This window comes from Physeter macrocephalus, chromosome 14 (assembly GCF_002837175.3).
Source record: "Physeter macrocephalus isolate SW-GA chromosome 14, ASM283717v5, whole genome shotgun sequence".
NCBI lineage: Eukaryota > Metazoa > Chordata > Mammalia > Artiodactyla > Physeteridae > Physeter > Physeter macrocephalus.
The window spans coordinates 1,105,361-1,111,982 of record NC_041227.1 but is presented as its reverse complement, the minus strand read 5'-3'; the positions used below and the strand labels follow the sequence as shown (position 1 = coordinate 1,111,982).

Sequence of the window (6,622 nt, the reverse complement as noted above, 5' to 3'; positions counted from 1 at the left end):
CCCTGGCAGGTGCTGGTGGGAGCTGAGCGCCCAGAGGCGGGCAAGAGTCACAGCCAGGACCCCCAGTGAGCCAGATAACGTGTGACTGTTTCAGGAGAGCTCCCGTCAGACGCTCTGTCCCAGGACAGACCACACTCACGGCCAGGACCGTGATGGCTCCTGGGGGGGCTGGCGGGGGACAGGGGCCCAGCATCACACGGTGGGGTCCGCTACTGCCAGGAGCCATGGGCGTCCTCAGCTGCACCCAGGCCAAGTCTCGGGGGTCCCTCCCCCCCTATGTAAAACCAAGGGGCGGGTGGGTCTTCGTGACTGCGTTTCCTCCGACCGATGCTGAAACCAGGACCTGCCTCTACATGAGTTCCCAGGATTCCAGAGAGGCCCCTCCCCCAGCAGGCCCCCCATCCCATCTTTGGGGCTATAACTGGTCTAAGTGGTCCTGTCAGAGATACCCCAGTGCTCACGGGAGACCCCTGGTGACCCCATGAGATCCTTCTGAGGGGTCAGCCCCGAAAGCCCTTTTCATTTCCCCTCTGCCTTCCCCACCACCACCTCACGCGACCACCTCCATCTGTGGACTTAACATGAAACAGAAATGATTTCATTTTACTAAGCAGGTTTGGGGAATTATTTTAATCAGAAAGCTCTGCTCTGGAGTACCTAGAAAGGCCAGGATTTGGGAATCGATCATGTATGAAATTATACAATGCTATTTTTCAAAACAAAACTCATTGTTGCGGTAGGTTTCCTTCACGTGTCCTTTTTCCTCTCCATCTCTATATATTTTTAAATTTTTTAACTTGAAAGAATTTCAAGCTCAAGTTGCATGACTCATACAAGAGCATCTTGGCCCACCCCTCCCCCACCTCCAGACGCACCAGGTCGCTGCATCCGCCCGAGTTTGTTTTTCAACCCCTGTCTCTCTACGGATCCTCTTCTGCGGATCCTCTTCTGAGATCATTGCCTTGGTGGATTTTATTTCTTTTAATAGAAGTAAAGAGAGAGTTGGTGCGAGACAGTTTGGACAGCACAGCGGGTACAGAGCGGAGGGTCAAAAGGTGACAGCCTCTCCCAGTGGCACCTGGCTGTGTGTCAGGCTCTATTCTGAGCACGCTCACCGCAGCCTGGGATGCTGGTGGGCCAGGCCCTTCTCGAGTCCCTCCTGTCACACACACACCCCATGCCCCAGGGGCGTCTATTCCAGGGTTTCCTCTTAGTTCTTCCAGGGCCCTATGGTCTGAGCGTTAGTGTCCCCCCAAATTCTTGTGTTGAAACCCTAATTCCCAAAGCGATGCCTTAGGAGGTGGGTGATGAGGTCATGAGGGTGGAGCCCCCACAATGGGATTAGTGCCCTTGTAAATGGGATCCCAGAGATCTCCCTCGCCTCGTGAGGACACAGGGAGAAGACCTTCGTCTGTAGCTGGGAAGAGGCCTCACCAGGACCCGACGGTGCCGGCTCCCTGATCTCAGGCCTCCAGCCTCCAGGGCCGAGAGAAATAAACTTCTGTCGTGGATAAGCCCCGCAAGTGTGCGGTCTCTGTTACAGCAGTAAGACACGGGGTGAGCACGAGAACCTTAAATTTGCTGGCATCTTTATTTCTTGATTTTTCAACATACACTCGCTCTGAAAGATGGTAGACTTGGGGCATTTATGCTCCTTGCTGACTCCCCTCCCACCCCCCAATTTCCCTAGGTTAGAGTGTTACTCCCCGTCTTGGAGAGGACGCCTTTGTAACTTTCAAGAACACAGTGAAACCTGTTTCTTAGCCATCCGCTCCACCCGTCCCAACCTTGTGGTGTGAACTCTCCCTCCCCGCCGGTCACTATGTCCCTTCAGACGTCTGATCGGAGACTTTCACCTTCCGCTCCATGACATGGTCAAGACTTCCTCTCTGGTTGATAGTGCTTCTAACCAGGTAACGCTGATTAACGGCACTTAAGTGTTATGATGATAGAGACGTTATTTTCCAGGAGCCCAGGGCTGTGCTGGGCCAGGGGAAGGGAATGAAACTGTGCCACTGCATCCCCCGGCACCTGCGCCCGCACTCCCTTCGGGGGTCACGTCTGTCTTGTGAACCCACCTCCTTCCCAATGCTGTCGTGCCAGGGAGGCCCCGAGCCTGGCAGCACCTTGCCCTCACGCTTGAAGAAGGCGCGGGCTGGCCCGGCTCTGGCCCGGCATCACTCTCCTCGTGAACCTTGCTGGTCCGAGGCGGCTGTCGTCACTCTGGCTCTGAGTCTCTAGGGGTCGTGCCCGTTTCTCTCTAAGCTCCTGGCTTTTCTCCTTGTCCCCAGGTTCTGAGACAACACAAGGAGGGGCCCTTTTGCTTCAGTCCTGCTGGGCAACTGTGAGCCCAGTGGTCACTTCTTTGTCCCCCTGCGTTATGTCCATATTTGAGCCGCAGTTTGTACCCACCTGAGGCCCATACTGAGGACCCTCAAAGCCCACACCTTCCCTCCTCAGAGTGGACAGAAACCATGCCGAGGCCCAGACGCCATGGGCCCCGACTTCGGAAAATGCAGGCGGAAGGGGTTTTAATTCAGGGTGATTTCTCTCGCCTGTGAAAAGAATCGCTCCTTTTACAAAGACAGTGTTAGCCAGTCTCCACGTTGACCCAAAGAACCATTTCCTTTTCTTGTTTCTGCTCAAGAAAGCAGAGTTGGACTTTGGCAGCTGAATTAATGGGGAAAGAGTCTATCTTTTTTTTTTTTGCGGTACGCGGGCCTCTCACCGCCGTGGCCTCTCCCGTCGCGGAGCACAGGCTCCGGACGCGCAGGCTCAGCGGCCACGGCTCACGGGCCCAGGCGCTCCGCGGCACGCGGGATCCTCCCGGACCGGGGCACGAACCCATGTCCCCTGCATCGGCAGGCGGACTCTCAACCACGGCGCCACCAGGGAAGCCCCAGAGTCTATCTTTTTAAACGCATTCCGCCTGGCTCGTCCCGGTGAGACTGCCTTGAGAGCTGAGATGATTGGTCAGCCAGGCACAGGCTCCACGCATCTCACGACCGTCACATCGTCGTCCTGCAGCGTCTCTGACGTCCTAATTGTCCCAGGCCTCCAGGAGAGCCAAGGAGATGAGAGTAACAGTGGAAAATGATGCATGACTCGCCATCAGCTGGTTGCATAAAAGCCTCATTAAGAAAAACAGAACGGGGCTTGCGGGGAGCAGGAGTTGGCTGAGTCGCCTTGGGGACAGGGGTCTTCAAGGCTGACATCAGTAAGAGGCCAGCCTCTGGAGATCAAGGGTCTGCTCCTTGCCCCCCACCCCGCCCCGGAAGCGAGGCCACACCACACGGGGAAGCTGAGAACAAGGCCCATCGTGCACGGTCACAACCCAGAGCTGCTTTCCCTCCTGTGTGTGGCAGGGCCCCTTCCCCACACCTCGAACCGCCTCCACAGCCCTCAGAGGTGGTCCCCTCCCCCGGAAGGGCACCGCTGCAAAGGGGTGCCCAGGTTCCCTGGGGCCATAGGAGGCAGGGGGAGGGAAGGGAAAATGAGTGCTGTCCTGTGGCACCCCACCCTCAGGGGAGGTGAGAGGGTGGGCCTTCGTGCTCCGGGGCCACCCGAGCAGAGCACTCGGCCTGGCCCCCCACCTTGTATAGGGGACCCTTACCCAGCCTGCCTCGGTTTCCCCACCACAAAGGAGATCACGACGGCCACTGCCCAGGAGACCCTCCACTCATTTCCCGTCGGCTCAGTCCCTGCCGTCACAGGTGAGGCCACCGGCTCCCACAGCTGCCACTTGCCAGCTGGACAAAGACCTTCCAGCAGGGCCTCGCTCTGATGACAAAGGGCTGTGACCCAGGGCTTGGACGGCCACACTTCCCAGGACAGGCAGGGAACGAGAGGTCACCTCCCCCAAGAGACTGGAAAATAAAAAGACGATAAAGGGCTTCCCTGGTGGCGCAGGGGTTGAGAGTCCGCCTGCCGATGCAGGGGACGCGGGTTCGCGCCCCGGCCCGGGAGGATCCCACATGCCGCGGAGCGGCTGGGCCCGTGAGCCGTGGCCGCTGAGCCTGCGCGTCCGGAGCCTGTGCTCCGCAACGGGAGAGGCCGCAGCGGTGAGAGGCCCGCGTACCGCAAAAAAAAAAGATGATAGAAAGCAGCTCGGCCCAGCCCCCACCCCCTTCGAGGCCACTGGCGGGGAGCGTGGGAGGGGGTCAGGCGGCATCCCCCACCTCGGTCTCCCTGAGGCCCCTGGAGGGGAGCTGCGTGCACGTGCACACGTGTTGGGAGACCCTGCACTGCTGACAAGTCCCAGGTGGCGCCGAGCCGCCAGCAAGAGGCCGACCAAGCAGCCCGGGTCTATCGGAACTCCCTCCCTCCTTCCCCAGGCCCAGGGACCTGAGGTGCACACACGGCGGGTTTCCACGCGGCTTTCCATCGCACAAGCGCGCAGAGAATCCCTCCGTCGAGGCAGGAGGCTGTGCACCCCTCCCGGGGGCCCTCTGCACCCGCAGCACCAGGGCCCCGCAGCCATCAGAGCCTGCGCCCCTCAGCCTCCCCACACATCCTAACGAGCGCCCGCGGCAACGGGGCCGCCCCGTCCCTCTCTCCGCGGCTCGCTTCAGCGGGAGCCGGACGGAACACCGTGGACCTGGCGGCCCTCACGTTTCAAGACAAATCAAGCCGCCGACCGGAAGGTAATTCAGTCAAAAGCCATGAAGAGTCACAGGTAAAATACAGGGCGGCCAGTTAACTTTGATCTTCAGATAAACAGTGGATAATTTGGGATATAAGTCTATAAGTCTATGCAATATTGGGGGCATACTTATACTGCAAAATTATTCATTGTTTATCTGAAACTCAAATTTAACTGAGCAGCCTCTATTTTTACATGTTAAATCTGGCAACCCCAAAAGGAAGCTGAGGACCCCACCAGTCAGGAGCGACCAGCAGCTGAGCCTGCCCCCCCGGGCTCCCCACCTCCCCTGGGCCCCATGGGTGATGCGGTGGGGATGGTAACAGTACGAGGGCAGGGGCTGAGCACGGAGCCTCCCCCGGCGGGTGGGACAGATGTCCCTGAGGTCATCACAGCGAATCCTCAAGTGCCCGGCCGGAAGAATTGGACTTCTTTTTCAAAACACCCTAACGGGCTTCCCTGGTAGCACAGTGGTTGAGAATCCGCCTGCCAATGCAGGGGAAAACGGGTTCGAGCCCTGGTCCGGGAAGATCCCACGTGCCCCAGAGCAACTAAGCCCGTGCGCCACAACTACTGAGCCTGTGCTCTAGACCCCGCGTGCCACAACTACTGAAGCCCGCGCGCCTAGAGCCCGTGCTCCGCAACAAGAGAAGCCGCCGCAGTGAGAAGCCCGCGCACCGCAACGAAGAGTAGCCCCCGCTCGCCGCCACTAGAGAAAGCCCGTGCAAGGCAACAGAGACCCAACGCAACCAAATAAATAAATTAAATTAAAAAAAAAACCAAACACCCTAACTGGCACCCTTGGGGTGGGCCTGGTCCCAGGGAACAGGAAATGCCTTCACTAGGCTCCTGCCTGCAGGTTTCTGAGACAGGAGCCCTGGTTTGGGTCCAAACAGTGGGTGGGAAACTCCCCCTAGAGGTGTGATGTGGGGCTGCAAGCTGAGGCTGGTTCCTCACCTTCCAGGCCCCTCAGCCCCCGGCACCGAGGTGACAGAGCTGTCTTCCTGGTCCAGAGGTTGGGACAAGGCCCGAGGATGGCCGTGGGCGAGCAGGAACCCCGGCCAGCGCCCAGCTCTTCCACTCCCATCAGCGTACCCTCCCAGGTCTCCGTGTGGGCACCAGACAGAAGCAGAGGAGCCCCTCTCGTCTGGGGGTCAGGAGAGGCCCCTGGGGTGGCGATCTTGGACCTGAGAGCTGAAGTTTGGGCAGGAGAGAGACAGGCAAAGGTAGGGGAGGTATCTGTGGCCCTAGGGGGCTGGAGGGTGGCTTGCAAGAGGGAGCCCAGGTAAGAGCACATGGGGACCAGAGCAGAGCAGCCTGGTGGGCTGGGAGGGAGGGGGGTCACAGCTGGGTGGCTTCTGGAGGTCGGTTCCTGGCCCTGTCCTCGACTGTGGGACCGCGGTGAGGTTGCTTACGTACAAGCCTCGTGGCACGTGCGCAGGCGGGGCTGTGGGTGGTGGGTGGTTAATTCACGACCTGAGCTCAGTGCAGAGCCCAGGTTTCTGCTGAGCCTGCACCTCAGTGTGGAGCCCTGGGGTTCTGCTGTCCTCAGGTCACCTCGCCCCGGCGCCCACCCGCTGGCTCTTCACAGCCCTCTTCTTTTCCGGACAAGGGATATGCCATCTTTTCTCAATAAGTAGACAATTTCACAGCGCATACAAATATCAAATCATTATGCTGTACACCTGAAACCCAATAGAATGTTATACATCAATCATACCTCATAAAAAGTAATTAGATTTATCATTTGTTAATGATTGCAAATAGTATGTCGCAGGTTAGATTTTTTTCATTTAATTTTTTGAATGGGCAACTCACTTCATGTGGTTCAAAAAGCCCTGTGTACAAAAGGACACACGGGTAAGGGTCTCCCCGTACCCCTGTCCCATCTGCTCAGCACCTCCCCCCTCCAGGAGCCGCTATTATTTGTCTCTTACCTCCCATGATAGATACATAGATAGGTAGATAGGCAGATAGATA

General features: G+C 58.1%; 1 long non-coding RNA gene across 1 annotated transcript; it reads left to right on the top strand.

Moving 5' to 3' along the window:
• Positions 1 to 1,371: 1,371 nt before the first annotated feature.
• Positions 1,372 to 5,698, top strand: LOC114487776 (uncharacterized). The gene is made up of 3 exons (XR_003683192.2): positions 1,372 to 1,557; positions 1,691 to 1,913; positions 4,335 to 5,698. It is a non-coding gene; the product is annotated as an uncharacterized lncRNA (long non-coding RNA).
• The last annotated feature ends 924 nt before the right edge of the window (positions 5,699 to 6,622 follow it).